The 17,563-nt window shown below is 43.6% G+C and overlaps 1 protein-coding gene across 3 annotated transcripts in view; it reads left to right on the forward strand.

The window, feature by feature from the left end:
* Window positions 1–17,563, forward strand: part of OCA2 (OCA2 melanosomal transmembrane protein) — a 423,655-nt gene that overhangs the window by 277,741 nt on the left and 128,351 nt on the right. The gene's annotated exons all lie outside the window — the stretch shown is intronic.

Consider the following 17,563-nt stretch of genomic DNA (forward strand, 5'->3'; position numbering starts at 1 on the left):
GTTAACATAATGTTCTTCATGTAATTGTAGATTAATGATACCAAAAAAAAAAGAGGGTATCTAAGGGTAGTGCGCAGTTCATGGGGTTTCTGAAGGACGCCTGTGTGTGGGGTGACCCCGTGAAGCCCCAGGCTTCCACTACTTTCATGGGCACTGGCTCACCTGCCCAGTGATGACTGCTGAGTGCCCAGACCGCTGCCACTGTGCCCTGAGCACGCCTCATCGCATTGTCCAGCTTCTCCAAGTCCGCCTCTCAAGCTGGGCTCTGTGATCGGAGAAGCCCATGTCCCCGGACTGTCCCAGCCTCAAAGGAGGTGGTGAAAGTGAGTTTCTTCCTCTGCCTTGGGGACCTGGAGCTGGTAAAATGGAGTTCCTCAAACATAGGAGTTTCTCAAAGCCTCCTTCAGTATCTATTTAAATGCCTCCTCCTCTGATAAGCTTTCTGTCCTTCCCCACTGAGGGCCTCGCATGTCCTCTGGGGCCCCACGGCACTTCACACATAGCCCCACTGGGGCAGCACCGAACTGCCTGACAGGATACGCCTGCGGTTACGTTCTCTTACTAGTATTGTGCCTGGCACAAAGAAGATGTTCAGAAAGTGGTTGTTAATGAATAAAGAACAGAACCTAGAGTAGATTAACTTTCCCAAAGTAGCTGTTGGTTCACATCACCCCTGGCTTCCATCCTCCAGGAACTCTGTCCCTGTTCCTCAGGGAACTGAACACCGCAGTGCTCACTGTGTCCCTTAGAGTCACAGAGAGCTTCGCCTCGCCATCCCTCTGCAAGGCCTCCCTGCCACCTGAGACTCATCCTCATCTCCAGTTGGACCTGCTGTCACTCTCTCTAGCATGGAGTTGGACGTCTCTCCTGTGCCTTTGCCTGTGATGCACTTTCCGATGGCAACAACTGTTCCCCTCTGCTCTCTTCTTCCTTGTCCTGGGAGTCAGGCTCACCGATGCAGAGCCCTGTGTGCTCCCAGCAGGAGGCCACCCCTTCTCCAGATCCTCCTTCCCTGTGGCATCCCTGTCACTGCCTGCCAGAGACCTCTGGGTGCCAGTTGGATGCACCTGTTCATCTGCAGCCCTGGGAACCTCTGGGCGCACTGAGAAAGCCTGGGGATGGATGGGTGCTATGATTCCATCAACAGTGGAGGCTCTGCTGAGGTTGGTGTGCCCCCGGACCCTCTTTCCTGACTGCCTGTGGTAAGCTGAAGCTCATGCCTGTGAGTTTACGGCTGCCTGTCTTCTTTCCTTCCCCACTGCCTGCCCTGCAGATGTGGGGCTTCCTCGGTTCCAGCTCCCCAGTGGTCCTTGTAATAAGTCCTCATGGTAAGTAGGTATCTCCCACTGGTTGTGGCCTCTGATGGAAGCAGATACAAAGGGGTCTTTGGGAGCTGATTTAGGTTTCCTGCCTTACCCCCGGTGCAGGAGCATCTATGCTCTGCATGGCTGTGAGGCCCTCTGGACCTGGGGGTGCCTTGGAGAGCACATGGGTGGAAACTGGGCTCTAGCTTCTGTCCCAGATTTTGCCTCTGTGTTCCTCTGCACCTCTGGCTGGCATAGAAGGAAATGCGATACTTCATCCCCGCCATCCTGGAACCTCTGAGGTCCAGCACGGCTTGCGTGGCCCGGCAGAGTCTGGGCATCTCCAGCAGCGTAGGGCCTCTTCTCTCTACAAAGTCGGGATTCTTGGACTGCCCCTGGGACCAACTCAACCCAACTCTCCTCAGCACCTGACCCTGCTGCCTGCTTCCAGGGAGGCCCACTCATTGTCAGCTGCTGTGTGGGTTTCCACGTTGGTGAGAGTCCCACACTGTCAGCTTTGCTACTGCTGGGGGCTGAACAAGGGGACCCAAGAATTTTATGTGGGAATTCCTTGAGGTGCTCCTGCTGTGGCCGCTGGCCATGCCCTGGAAGCGCAGGCGCAGCCCCTGGGGTCCCTGCTGCCTGGCTGGCAGAGCTGCCTGCAGGTCGAACCAACCTCGCCCCACTGTGAAAACAGCTCCAGCCAAAGTCGTTCACCAGGCTAACAGGACACAAGCCCATGGAGATTTTAACATGTATGGAAACTTCATTAGAAAGGGTCAGAGAGCGGGCAGATGCAGTCACCATTTCCAGTGACTAGAAAGAAATGCTGGCAGGTGCATTGGCAGGGAGACTGAGGCTGTGTCCTGCATGGCTGGGAGGCGTCTCTGCAGATAGTTCTTTCATCAGAAGTTGTGAGCATCATTCCATTGTTGTGGGGGAGTGAGTGAGAGAAGAGAACAGAGCCCCTCCCTTCCTGGATGGTGTCTTCTCTCCAGGCTGTCTTTGCTTCGAGGAGAGGTTTCTCCCTGCATTCACACCATCACCTGGGGGCTGAGAACAGCAGGCAGGAGCACTGTTCACCATCGGTCATGCATTTCTCTTCTTCCAGTAGGCAGAGAAGACCACCAAATACCTCAGGAAGCACCAAATAATTCGTTTAAAACTGGCAGATTGTGCTTTGAATTTTTGCCTATCTCACAGTGCCCAGGGTGGAAAGAACTAGATCACAGAGAGAGTTTATCTCTCGGATTTGGCTGCACAGGGCTTCAGTGAACATCCCAACGCGAGCCCGGCCGCTCCTGAGAGAGCACTGAACGGCGTTTCGGGATTAGATTCATTCTTTTAAGTTTTCCTTACACCCCTGCCTTGGGTTATCTGTAATGGTGATACTATTAAACAATATTTGATGTTTAGTATTGATATTGCGCCACTGTGAGTGCAGTCAGGACAGACACTGAGGCTCTGAGTCAGGAAGCTTGACGCTCCCATCCTGTCACCATGCGCACTGTTAATTCCTCGCCTGGGGCTGGGGGCCCCTCGGGCTGAGGCAGTGGAGGCACTGGGGGCTTGAATGCGGGGCTCGCCACCAACTGCTTTGGAAATATTTCAACATTTTAACAAATATTTCCATACAGGGTGATCCCACTGGCATCTGCCTGCCTCTCACTCCCCCTCTTCTCCAATCTGTGGTTGACAGGGAGCTGTGGGGGCCACGGGGAGCCCACACCTGCTTTTGTGGATGGCTTTCTGTGCCTCCCTGTACATTCCCCTAGAGATTGTACTGGACCCCTGCAATGCACTACTAATGACTGAAATTCCCTGACAGTGTTTCTCCATTTAAAACTTATCTCTTCTGCCTCATTTGCTTGAACAGGAAGAATTCTCAGGCAATTTTCAAGTTAAAATGTGATTTTTCTTGTCCTGCATGTTGAATTCAAAGAATGGTCATTTATACACCTAATCCCATGGGTTTTCTCTAACTGACTTCTTGGATTCTCCTCATTATCTGAGATGGTCATTTGGCCTGTGAGTGGCAGTCTCTTTTCGTGGCTGGCGTGTTCTCAGGATGTTCCTCCCCTGGCTCGCTGTGCTGTCTCCTCCCTGCCCCTGCCTGCGGGGATGCTAGGCCAGGGAGTACACTGCAAAAGCCACTGATGGAGGGCAGCACCCTGGCAGGGTGGTGCATGTCAGGAGCAATTCACATTCCCTTTTGCTTTTGATATCATCCCATTTTTGTTCTGACTCATTCTTTCCTAAAATATCCAAGAACGAAATAATACGGAGGGTTGAACCTGGTCCAGCAATTGCACTTAGGGTTAATAATATGAGCATTTGTAGGAATAAACCGCTAAGGTTCTGGAAAAGGTGGGTCAGGGCCTGAATCCCAACTGCACCCTCGGCAAGCTAAGAAAGCACCGGAGTTGGAGAAGCAGAAACGGCAGCAGCACAGAGATACCATTTCCCCGAATGGTGGGCTGGCCTCCTGCAGTCTGTTCACTGTGGTGCTGGCCGCCTGTGCGGGCTGCAAGGCCACCCTGTGGCCTGTGCACAGCCTCTCCGCTCTGGTGGGGAGAGTGGCCATGGAGGGGGCCTGCAGTGCCCTAGCTGAGGGTCTTTCACCTTCCACAGCCCCAGAACCGGCCACTATACTGCTGGATCCTGGTGCCCCACAAAATACAAGTGCACATTTGGAGACCAACGGCCTGGGAGAAGATTGATCACAGCATGTCCCACAGACATGGAGCAACAGATGATAAATTATAAGAACACACCAGGGAGATTTTAAGCACTGAATGTCAACATATGCTAACAATTATGTCTTTGGGAACTATTTTAAATTACAATGACAAATTTTACATGTTAACTTAGAATGTGTGAGCTGGTCACTTTTTTTCCCAGAATTCTCTGGGGGTGGCTGTGGTGACCAGTCCAGGAGCGACACTCAGCTGGTCCTCTTGTGCAGGGCAGCCCGTGTGCTGGGCTGGCACAGCATTTCATGGGGTGAGCTGATAGCTGTCCTAGGATGACCCTGCAGCAATATCAGACTGGAGGAGAGGCTGTTCTGGGGAAAAGGAAGTGTGTGGGTCCAAAGCCAAACCAGCAGTCTCGGGGGAACACGGAGGTGCTGGGTCTGCATGCCAGGCGGGGTGTGGCCCTGGAAGGTGTCCCCATGGGCCATCACACTGGCAGCAACGCAGCCTCGCCTGTCTTCTTCTCTGAGTCTGGGATCCCTTGGGGCTCGGCTGGGATCAGTGCAAGCATTGTTTTCCAGTGTCTGCATGGTTTTCGACACCCGTGGGGCCGTGACCCTAGCACATGCATTGCCTGGGACTGAAAGCCACTCACTTTGATGATGTATGGAAGGTCTGAAAATTGGTTCTCTTAATAATACTACATGCTTTTAGGTTCCTCAAAATCTTTGTGCAACCATAAAAGGATACATAAACCAGCCTGAACTCTGCCCTAAGATTTGTTGTGGCTGATCAGTCCCTGACCCAAGTCAGCAGCCCAACAACAAGGACCCCTTCCTGCTGCCCACCTCTTTCACCCTCCCCTTCCCCAATAAGCTCCTTGCCTCTCAATGACTATCATCATGGTCATCATCTCTGTGCATACCCCACAGCTCACTTGCCAGTATTTAAACTTAAATTTAAACTCAATCTTCACTTGGCATCTCCCTGCCCTGCCCACCCTCTTGCCCGCTTGACCACATGCACTGATGATGAGCAGAGGGCCGGGTGTGTGCTCCTTTGCACTAGGGCCCTCAGTCTGCCTGCCGACAGCTTCCTCCTGGACCTCACCTGCCCATGCCGCTCACTTCTCCCCAGGCCTGCAGTGCCTCCCTTTCCTCCTCGTGGGTGGTGACCCTACTTCCTGTTTGCGACAAAACAAAAGCAATCATATCAGAGCTCCCACAGCACTGACCTGGGCCTGCCTGTCGTGCACTCCACGTGGCGCCAGATCCACACGTGTCTCCTGCACAATTTATTTTTCCCTCCCCACTTGGTCATTCTTACCAGGACCCAGACATGCTGCCCTTTGCCTGTCCTGAAGACCTCCCTGGACCACACGTCTCTGCTGGCTCCCTGTCTTTCCTTTGCCCCTGAGCACTGTCTGTCCCTGTGTCCTCGTGCACTGTAACCCCCTTTTCACTTGTTCTGGATCCCACTCTGCCTGAGCTTACCTCCCACAGTCCAAAGACACAGTTTCCTCCGAGGTCACTGGTTCCCCCCAGTACCCACCCTGCGAGAGGGCCAGGCCTGGCAGCAGGGTGTGCTGGAGCGACTGCACTCCTCCTTGACACCCTTGCCCTGTTTGGCTCCCCCAGGTCTCCTGCCCACAGAGCCACTCCTGCTATTTCCGTGGCCCCCCTACATCTTCCAGCCCCCAACACTGGACTCTGTTCTGGCTGCTTCCATCTCCAGACTCACTGCAGGCGGTCACATCCAGGCTCACACCCAACTGCCAGGCGTCTCGCAGACCTGGGCTTGGGCATCCAAGAGCCTCCCTCAGCTCTCCACTGGGATACAGCAGGCTTCTCAAACTTAACCGTGCCAGACTGAAATCCCGATTCCACCCTTCCCCAATCTTCCTTACTGCCATAAATAACAATTCCATTTTCTCAGTGCACCTGAACTTCCATGCACCCCAAGGCCAGTGGTGCCCTTCAAACCTTCTAAATCTGGCCGGCTCCTTTCACCTCCGCCATGGCCTCCACATCCCAGGAGACATTTCCTCCTGTGTCCTGCAGTCACCTCCCGTTCTCATGGTTTCTATTCTTGCTCCACGCCCAGCGCTGTTCCCCGCAGAGGACTCCCCTTAGAATTCAGTCTTGCAGTGGCCTATGCCTTACGGATCTGGCCGCCGTCACCTCCGTGATGTCTCTTCCTAACACTCTTCTCCGTGCCCGCTTTGCTCTGGTCACACGGGCCAGCACGCTCCTGCCCCGGGGTCTTTGCGCTTCCTATTCTTCCTGCCTGAGACTCTCCACGCTGGGCACTGTGAGCCTGGTCTTCTTGCCTCTGCATGTTTTACTGAGTTTCTGTAAGAAGTCACCCTCCCAGGGCTAATGCAGACACCCTCTATCCTTCCTTTCTCCTTTTTGCTTTATTTTGTCTCATAGCACTTAATATCACCTAATATACTGTTTATTTTACTTATTTATTATTTTGAGCTCTTTAGTTGTTTAGCATTTACTTTTAAATCAAATTGTATTTAGTTTAAAATGCTAAATCAACCTGGAATTCTTATTTAAAAAATAGCAACTTTATAATCTATATCCCATCTCTTTTTCGTATGGAAAACCTTAGTCACCATTTGCTGCTTTTCAATTTCTTTTTTGTTTCCTGCATAATGCTGCCTCGTCTCTGCTCCTCCTGTGGTCTTGTCCTCTCCTAAAGCCTCTCCATTTTGTCTCATGTTGGCAGAGGCAGTGGCCACCTAAGTCCAGTCATTTGTGTTCTTTTAAGTTATAAATGTTTTTATTATTTATTTATTTATTTAAATTGAAGTATAATTGACATACAGTATTCTATTAGTTTCAGGTGTGTATTATAGTGATTCTGTATTTCAATACGTTGTGAAATGACCCCATGACAAGTCTAATGACCATCTGTCACTATACAAAGTCGTTAAAATATTCTTGACTTTATTATCTGTGCTATACATTTCATTCCCGTGACTTATTTATTTTATAATTGGAAGTTTGTCTCTCTTGATCCCCTTCTCCAATTCCTCCTGCCCTCCGAGCCCCTCCTCCCTCTAGAAACCCAGTAGTTTCTGTATGCACGAGTCTGTTTCTGTTTTGCTTTGTTTGTTTTGCTTTTTAGATTATACATGCACGTGAAATCACGTGGTATTTGTCTTTCTCTGTGTGACTTATTTCAATTTCACTTAGCATAATACCCCGTAGATCCATCCATATTGTCACAAATGGCAAGATTTCATTCTTTTTTATGGCCAAGTATTCATATACATATAATATCTTCTTTATCCATTCATCTATTGATGAATACTTAGGGTGCTTCTACATCTTGGCTATTGTAAATAATGCTGCCATAAACATAATAAGGGTGCATACATCTCTTCAACATGGTGTTTTGATTTTCTTCAGATAAGTGCCCAGAAGTGGAATTGGTGGATCATATGGTAGTTCTATTTTCAATTTTTTGAGATAGTTCATGCTGTTTTCCATAGTGGCAGTACCAAAAGTGTACAAAGGTTTCCTTTTCTCCACATCCTTGCCAATACTTGTTATTTTGTTGTCTTTTTGATAATAGCCAATATGACAGGTGTGAGGTGATGTCTCATTGTGATTTCGTTTTGCATTTCCTCAGTGATTAGTGATATTGGGCATATTATGTTGGCCACCTATATCTTCTATGGATAAATGTCTATTCAAATCCTCTGCCCATTTTTTGATCAGGTTGTTTTTTGATATTAAGTTTTATAAGTTCTTTATGTATTTTGGATATTAACCCTTTATTGGATGTGTGATTTGCAAATATCTTTGCCCATTTATTGGGTTGTGTTTTCATTTTGCTGATGGTCTCCTTCACTGTGCAAAAGCTTTTTAGTTGTCTTCTGATTTGTTTAGTTCAGCTTTTGTTGCCTTTTTAGTTGTCTTTGCCTGAGGACACTGGTACAAAAAATATGTTAAGACCAATGTCAAAGAGCTTACTGCCTCTGGTTCCTAGGAGTTTCACAGTTTCAGGTCTTAATTCAAATCTTTAATCCATTTTGAATCAACTTTTTTGCTTATGGTTTAATATAGTAGCCCAGTTTCATTCTTTTGCATGTAGCTGTCCAGTTTTCCCAACACCATTTATTTGAAGAGACTGTTTTATCCTCATTGTATATTTTTACCTCCTTTGTCATAGATTAATTAACCATATATCTGTGTGTTTATTTCCAGGCTTTATTCTATTTCACTCATCTATGTAACTGTTTTTGTTCCACTACCACACTGTTTTGACTGTTACCGCTTTGTAGTATAGTTTGAAATTAGGCAGTATGATATGCCCAGCTGTATTCTTTCTCAAGATTATTTTGGTTATTTAGAATATTTTGTGGTTCCATACAAAAATTTAAGGATTTTTTTGTTCTAGTTTTGTGAAAAATGCCACTGGTATTTTGATGGAGACTGCATTGAACCTGTAGATTGCTCTGTGGTATGGACATTTTAACAATATTAATTCTTTTAATCCATGAGTGTGGAATATCTTTCCATTTATTTGTGTCTTCAGTTTGTCATGAATGTCATATAGTTTTCAGAGTACAGGTCTTTCATCTCCTTGGGTAAATTTATTCCTGGTATTTTATTCTTTTTGATGCGGTTGTAAATGGGATTGTTTTAAATTTTCTTTCTGATAACTTGTTGTTGGGGTATTGAAATGCAACAGATTTCTATATGTTAATTTTGTATCCTGGGACTTTAGTGAGTTCATTTATTATTTCGAATAGTTTTTTGGTGTAATCTTTAACCCAACCCCTCCCTGATGGTAACCACTAATCACTTCTTATTGTCTATGAGTCTACTGCTGTTATATTTATTTTGTTTTATTTATTTATTTGTTTGTTTGTTTGTTTGTTTGTTTTTGGTATCATTAATCCACAATTACATGAGGAACATTATGTTTACTAGACTCCCCCCTTCACCAAGTCCCACGCACAAACCCGATTGGTCACTGTTTATCGTAAGATGCTGTAAAATCACTACTTGTCTTCTCTGTGTTGCACAGCCCTCCCCATGCCCCCCACGCACTATACATGCTGATCGTAAGGCCCTCTTTCTTTTTTTCCGGCCCTTATCCCTCCCTTCCCACCCATCCTCCCCAGTCCCTTTCCCTTTGGTAACTATTAGTCCCTTCTTGGGTTCTGTGATTCTGCTGCTGTTTTGTTCCTTCAGTTTTCCTTTGTTCTTATACTCCACATATGAGTGAAATCATTTGGTACTTGTCTTTCTCCGCCTGGCTTATTTCACTGAGCATAATACCCTCTAGCTCCATCCATGTTGTTGCCAATGGTAGGATTTGTTTTTTTCTTATGGCTGAGTAATATTCCATTGTGTATATGTACCACATCTTCTTTATCCATTCATCTACTTACTGATGGGAATTTAGGTTACTTCCATAACTTGGCTATTGTACATAGTACAGCGATAAACATAGGTGCATCTGACTTTTTCAAACTGGAGTGCTGCATTCTTAGGGTAAATTCCTAGAAGTGGAATTCCTGGGTGAAATGGTATTTCTATTTTGAGCTTTTTGAGGAACCTCCATACTGCTTTCCACAATGGTTGAACTAGTTTACATTCCCACCAGCAGTGTAGGAGGGTTCCCCTTTCTCCACAACCTCGCCAACATTTGTTGTTGTTTGTCTTTTGGATGGCAGCCATCCTTACTGGTGTGAGGTGATACCTCATTGTGGTTTTAATTTGCATTTCTCTGATGATAAGCGATGTGGAGCATCTTTTCATGTGTCTGTTGGCCATCTGAATTTCTTCTTTAGAGAACTGTTTATTCAGCTCCTCTGCCCATTTTTTAATTGGATTATTTGCTTTTTGTTTGTTGAGGTGTGTGAGCTCTTTATATATTTTGGATGTCAGCACTTTATTGGATCTGTCATTTATGAATATATTCTCCCATACTGTAGGATACCTTTTTGTTCTATTGATGGTGTCCTTTGCTTTACAGAAGCTTTTCAGCTTGATATAGTCCCACCTGTTCATTTTTGTTTTTGTTTCCCTTGCCTGGGGAGATATGTTCATGAATAAGTCACTCATGTTTATATCCAAGAGATTTTTGCCTATGTTTTTTTCTAAGAGTTTCATGGTTTCATGACTTACATTCAGGTCTTTGATCAATTTCGAATTTACTTTTGTGTATGGGGTTAGACAGTGATCCAGTTTTATTCTCTTACATGTAGCTGCCCAGTTTTGCCAGCACGGTCTGTTGAAGAGACTGTCATTTCCCTATTGTATATCCAAGGCCCCTTTATTGAATATTAGTTGACCATATATGTTTGGGTTAATGTTTGGAGTCTCTATTCTGTTCCATTGGTCTGTGGCCCTGTTCTTGTGCCAGTACCAAATTGTCTTGATTACTGTGGCTTTGTAGTAGAGCTTGAAGTTGGGGAGTGAGATCCCCCCCACTTTATTCTTCCTTCTCAGGATTGCTTTAGCTATTCGGGGTCTTTGGTATTTCCATATGAATGTTTGAACTATTTATTCCAGTTCATTGAAGAATGCTGTTGGTAATTTGATAGGCATTGCATCGAATCTGTATATTGCTTTGGGCAAGATGGCCATTTTGACAATATTAATTCTTCCTAGCCAGGAGCATGGGATGAGTTTCCATTTGTTAGTGACCTCTTTAATTTCTCTTAAGAGTGTCTTACAGTTTTCAGGGTATAGGTCTTTCATTTCCTTGGTTAGGTTTATCCCTAGGTATTTTATTCTTTTTGATGCTATTGTAAATGGAATTGTCTTCCTGATTTCTCATTCTATTAGGTTATTGTTAGTGTATAGGAAATCCACAGATTTCTGTGTGTTAATTTTGTATCCTGTAACTTTGCTGAATTCTGATATTAGCTCTGGTAGTCTTGGAGTGGAGTCTTTAGGGTTTTTTATGTACAATATCATGTCATCTGCAAATAGTGACAGTTTGACTTCTTCTTTACCAATGTGTATTCCTTGTATTTCTTTGTTTTGTCTAATTGCCATGGCTAGGACCTCCAGTACTATGTTGAATAACAGTGGGGAGAGTGGGATACCTGTCTTGTTCCTGATCGCAGAGGAAAAGCTTTCAGCATCTTGAGGATCCGTATGATGTTAGCTGTGGGTTTATCATATATGGCCTTTATTATGTTGAGGTACTTGCCCTCTATACTCATTTTGTTGAGAGTTTTTATCATGAATGGCTGTTGAATTTTATTGAATGCTTTTTCAGCATCTATGGAGATGATCATGTGGTTTTTGTCTTTCTTTTTGTTGATGTGGTGGATGATGTTGATGGATTTTCGAATGTTGTACCATCCTTGCATCCCTGGGATGAATCCCACTTGGTCATGGTGTATGAACCTTTCGATGTATTTTTGAATTTGGTTTGCTAATATTTTGTTAAGTATTTTTGCATCTACGTTCATCAGGGATATTGGTCTGTAGTTTTCTTTTTTGGTGGGATCTTTGCCTGGTTTTGGTGTTAGGGTGATGTTGGCTTCATAGAATGAGTTTGGGAGTATTCCCTCCTCTTGTATTTTTTGAAAAACTTTAAGGAGAATGGGTATTATGTCTTCTTTATATGTCTGATAAAATTCTGAGGTAAATCCATCTGGCCCAGGGGTTTTGTTCTTTGGTAGTTTTTTGATTACCGCTTCAATTTCATTGCTGGTAATTGGTCTGTTTAGATTTTCTGTTTCTCTCTGGGTCAGTCTTGGAAGGTTGTATTTTTCTAGGATGTTGTCCATTTCTCTTAGGTTTCCCAGCTTGTTAGCATATAGGTTTTCATAGTATTCTCTAATAATTCTTTGTATTTCTTTGAGGTCCGTCGTGATTTTTCCTTTCTTGTTGCTGATTCTGTTTATGTGTGTTGAGTCTCTTTTCCTCTTAATAAGTCTGGCTAGAGGCTTATCTATTTTGTTTATTTTCTTGAAGAACCAGATCTTGGTTTCATTATTTTTTGCTATTGTTTTATCCTTCTCAAGTTTATTTATTTCTTCTTTGATCTTTATTATGTCCCTCCTTCTGCTGACCTTAGGCCTCATTTGTTCTTCTTTTTCCAATTTCGATAATTGTGACTTTAGGCTATTCATTTGGGATTGTTCTTCCTTCTTTAAATATGCCTGGATTCTATATACTTTCCTGTTAAGACTGCTTTTGCTGTATCCCACAGTAGTTGGGTCTTTGTGTTGTTCTTGTCGTTTGTTTCCATATATTGCTGGATCTCCATTTTAATTTGGTCATTGATCCATTGATTATTTAGGAGCATGTTGTTATGCCTCCATGTGTTTTTGAGCCTTTTTGCATTCTTTGTACAGTTTATTTCTAGTTTTATGCCTTTGTGGTCTGAAAAGTTGGTTGGTAGGATTTCAATCTTTTGGAATTTACTGAGGCTCTTTTTGTGGCCTAGTATGTGGTCTATTCTGGAGAATGTTCCATGTGCACTTGAGAAGAATGTATATCCTGTTGCTTTTGCATGTAGAGTTATATAGATGTCTATTAGGTCCATCTGTTCTAGTGTGTTTTTCAGTGCCTCTGTGTCCTTACTTATTTTCTGTCTGGTGGATCTGTCCTTTGGAGTGAGTGGTGTGCTGAGGTCTCCCAAAATGAATGCATTGCATTCTATTTCCTCCTTTAATTCTGTTAGTATTTGTTTCACATATGTTGGTGCTCCTGTATTGGGTGCATATATATTTATAATGGTTATATCCTCTTGTTGGACTGAGCCCTTTATCATTATGTAATGTCCTTCTTTATCTTTTGTTACTTTCTTTATTTTGAAGTCTATTTTGTCTGATACTAGTATTGCAACACCTGCTTTTCTCTCACTGTTGTTTGCATGAAATATCTTTTTCCATCCCTTGACTTTAAGTCTGTGCATGTCTTTGGGTTTGAGGTGAGTCTCTCGTAAGCAGCATATGGATGGATCTTGCTTTTTTATCCATTCTATTACTCTGTGTCTTTTGATTGGTGCATTCAGTCCTTTTACATTTAGGGTGATTATTGAAAGGTATGTACTTATTCCCATTGTAGGCTTTAGTTTCGTGGTTATCAAAGGTTCAAGGTTAGCTTCTTTACTATTTTACTGCCTAACTTAACTTGCTTATTGAGCTATTATGAACACGGTCTGATGATTATTTATTTCTCTCCCTTCTTATTCCTCCTCCTCCCTTCTTCATATCTTGGGTGTTTTGTTCTGTCCTCTTTTTAGGAGTGCTCCCATCTAAAGCAATCCCTGTAAGATGCCTTGCAGAGGTGGTTTGTGGGAGTTAAATTCCCTCAACTTTTGCTTGTCTGGGAATTGTTTAATCCCTCCTTCATATTTAAATGATAATCGTGCTGTATGCAGTATTCTTGGTTCGAGACCCTTCTGTTTCATTGCATTAAGTATATCATGCCATTCTCTGGCCTGTAGGGTTTCTGTTGAGAATTCTGATGATAGCCTGATGGATTTTCCTTTGTAGGTGACCTTTTTTTCTCTCTGGCTGCCTTTAATTCTTTGTCCTTGTCTTTGATCTTTGCCATTTTAGTTATTATGTGTCTTGGTGTTGCTTTACTTGGATCCCTTGTCATGGGAGTTCTGTGTACCTCTGTGGTCTGAGAGGCCATTTTCTCCCCTAGTTTGGGGAAGTTTTTAGCAATTACTTCTTCAATGACACTTTCTATCCCTTTTTCTCTCTCTTCTTCTTCTGGCACCCCTATAATGCGGAAATTGTTCCATTTCGATTGGTCACACAGTTCTCTTAAAATTCTTTCATTCCTGCAGATCCTTCTATCTCTCTCTGCATCAGCTTCTCTGCGTTCCTGTTCTCTGTTTTCTAGTCCATTAATGGTCTCTTGCATCTTGTCCATTCTGTTTTGATGTCCTTCCAGAGCTTGTTTTATTTCTGTATTCTGCCTCCTTAATTCTTGCATATTTCTCTGGAAGTCCATCAGCATGGTTATGACTTTTGTTTTGAATTCTTTTTCAGGAAGACTGGTTAAATCTATCTCCCCAAGTTCCTTCTCAGGGGAAGATGTAGAAGATGTCGAAGCTGTCTGGGTTAGCCTTGTCTGGATCAAATTTTTTTGCCTTTTCATGTTGGTAGGTGCAGTGGTGAGCTATTGACTCGTCTGTCAGCTAGCAGGGTCAAGACTTTCCACTTGCTTCTGGACTTTCTTTACTGGGACAACTGCGACCCCTAGTGGCTTGTGTTGGGCAATTGCATGTAGACTGGGTCTCTGTGTCTTGCCGGGCAGCTATGGAGGAAGCTCCCTTGCTGTGGGCGTGGCCAGCCTCAGGCTGCTGCTCTGCTATGACGGGGCCCCGGAGGGATAATGGACGGGGGGCTGTTTGGCTCTTTACCTCCGTGAGGGGTCTCAGAGCTGTTTCCCAGGGGGTTAGTGTGCCCAGAGTTCCCTGGAATTTCCAGCTGCTGGACTGTGACCCAGGATGCTTCCGTCCAGCTGTGGGGTCCCTGTCCCTTTAAGACTTTCAAAAAGCACTCGCTTTTCTTTGTCACATTGGTACTTGCTTCAGGACCCACTCCAAGGTCTTACTGTCCTGTTTCCCTAGTTTTCAGCACCCCACGCATGCACTGTGTCTGCACTGTGGTGTGGATGGCTGGGGTGGGTGTTTAGCAGTCCTGGGCTCCCTCTCCCTCCCCGCTCCGACTCCTCTCCTCCCGCCAGGAGCTGGGGTGAGGGGTGCTCGTGTCCCACCAGGCTGCGGCTTGTGTCTTACTCCTTCGCAAGGCGCTGGGTTCTCACGGGTGTGGATGTAGTCTGGCTGTTATCCTGTGTCTTCTGGTCTTTTAGGGATAGCTGTATTTGTTGTGTTTTCAAAAATATATATGTTTTTGGGAGGAGATTCCCACTGTCCTACTCACGCCACCATCTTGGCGCCATCCCCTTTTGTTGAGAGTTTTTATCATGAATGGATGTTGAATTTTGTCGAATGCTTTTTCAGCATCTATGGAGATGATCATGTGATTTTTGTCCTTTTTTTATTTATGTGGTGAATGATGTTGATGGATTTTCGAATGTTGTACCATCCTTGCATCCCAGGGATGAATCCCTCTTGGTCATGGTGTATGATCCTCTTGAGGTACTTTTGAATTCAGTTTGCTAATATTTTGTTGAGTATTTTTGTATCTACGTTCATCAGGGATATTGGTCTGTAGTTTTCTTTTTTGGTGGGGTCTTTGCCTGGTTTTGGTATTAGGGTGATGCTGGCTTCATAGAATGAGTCTGGAAGAATTCCCTCCTCTTCTATTTTTTGGAAAACATTAAGGAGAATGGGTATTATGTCTTCTCTAAATGTCTGATAAAATTCAGTGCTTAATCAATCTGGTGTGGGAGTTTTGTTCTTAGGTAGATTTTTGATTACTGATTCAATTTCATTGCTGGTAATTGGCCTATATAGAGTTCCTGTTTCTTCCTTGGTCAGTCTTGGAAGGTTTCATTTTTCTAGGAAGTTGTCCATTTCTTCCAGGTTTTCCAGCTTGTTAGCATATAGGTTTTTATAGTATTCTCTAATAATTCTTTGTATTTTTGTGGGGTCAGTCATGACATTTCCTTTCCCGTTTCTGATTCTGTTGATGTGTGTTGTTTCTCTTTTTCTCTTAATAAGTCTGGGTAGGGGCTTATCTATTTTGTTTATTTTCTTGAAGAACCAGCTCTTGGTGTCATTGATTTTTTTCTATTGTTTTATTTTTCTCAATTTTATTTATTTCTTCTCTGATCTTTATTATGTCCCTCCTTCTACTGACTTTAGGCCTCATTTGTTCTTCTTCTTCCAATTTCAGTAATTGTGACTTTAGACTATTCATTTGGGATTGTTCTTCCTTCTTTAAATATACCTGGATTGCTATATACTTTCCTCTTAAGACTCCTTTCACTGCATCCCACAGAAGTTGGGGCTTTGTGTTGTTGTTGTCATTTGTTTCCATATACTGCTTGATCTCTATTTTAATTTGGACACTGATCCATTGATTATTTAGGAGCATGTTGTTATGCCTCCATGTGTTTGTGGGCCTTTTTGCTTTCTTTGTACAATTTATTTCTAGTTTTCTTCCTTTGTGGTCTGAGAAGTTGGTTGGTAGAATTTCAATCTTTTTGAATTAACTGAGGCTCTTCTTGTGGCCTAGTATGTGGTCTATTCTGGAGAATGTTCCATGTGCACTTGAGAAGAATGTATATCCTGTTGCTTTTGGATGTAGAGTTCTATAGATGTCTATTAGGTCCATCTGTTCTAGTGTGTTTTTCAGTGCCTCTGTGTCCTTACTTATTTTCTGTCTGGTGGATCTGTCCTTTGGAGTGAGTGGTGTGCTGAAGTCTCCCAAAATGAATGCATTGCATTGTATTTCCTCCTTTAATTCTGTTAGTATTTGTTTCAGATATGTTGGTGCTCCTCTATTGGGTACATATATATTTATAATAGTTATATCCTCTTGTTGGACTGAGCCCTTTATCATTATGTAATGTCCTTCTTTATCTCTTGTTACTTTCTTTGTTTTGAAGTCTATTTTTGTCTATTTTGTCTGATACTAGTACTGCAATACCTGCTTTTTTCTCCCTGTTGTTTGTATGAAGTATCTTTTTCCATCCTTGACTTTTAGTCTGTGCATGTCTTTGGGTTTGAGGTGAGTCTCTTGTAAGCAGCATATAGATGAGTCTTGCTTTTTTATCCATTCAGTTACTCTGTGTCTTTTGATTGGTGCATTCAGTTCATTTACATTTAGGGTGATTATTGAAAGAATTATACTTATTGCCATTGTAGGCTTTAGGTTCGTGGTTATCAAAGGTTCAAGGTTAGCTTCTTTACTATCTTACTGTCTAACTTAACTCTCTTATTGAGCTATTATAAACACAGTCTGACGATTCTTTATTTCTCTCCCTTCTTATTCCTCCTCCTCCATTTTTTATATGTTAGGTGTTTTATTTTGTGTTTCCTTTGACTGCTTTTGTGGGTAGTGATTTTATTTTTTGCCTTTAGTTGGTATTTCATTGTTCTGCTTTCTTTGCTGTGATTTTATTTTTTCTGGTGACATCTATTTGGCCTTGGGAGTACTCCCATCTAGAGCAGTCCCTCTAAAATACCCTGTAGAGGTGGTTTGTGGGAGGCAGATTCCCTCAACTTTTGCTTGTCTGGGAATTGTTTAATCCCTCCTTCATATTTAAATGATAATCGTGCTGGATTGGTTCAAGGTCCTTCTGTTTCATTGCATTGAAAATATCATGCCATTCTCTTCTGGCCTGTAGGGTTTCTGTTGAGAAGTCTGATGATAGCCTGATGGGTTTTCCTTTGTAGGTGACCTTTTTTCTCTCTCTGGCTGCCTTTAAATCTCTGTTCTTGTCCTTGATCTTTGCCATTTTAATTATTATGTGTCTTGGTGTTGTCCTCCTTGGGTCCCTTGTTTTGGGAGTTCTGTGTTCTTCCATGGTTTGAGTGACTCTTTCCTCCCCCAGTTTGGGGAAGTTTTCAGCAATTATTTCTTCAAATACATTTTCTATCCCTTTTTCTCTCTCTTCTTCTGTTACCCCTATAATGCGAATATTT

Source organism: Manis pentadactyla, chromosome 18 (assembly GCF_030020395.1).
Source record: "Manis pentadactyla isolate mManPen7 chromosome 18, mManPen7.hap1, whole genome shotgun sequence".
Taxonomy (NCBI): Eukaryota; Metazoa; Chordata; class Mammalia; order Pholidota; family Manidae; genus Manis; species Manis pentadactyla.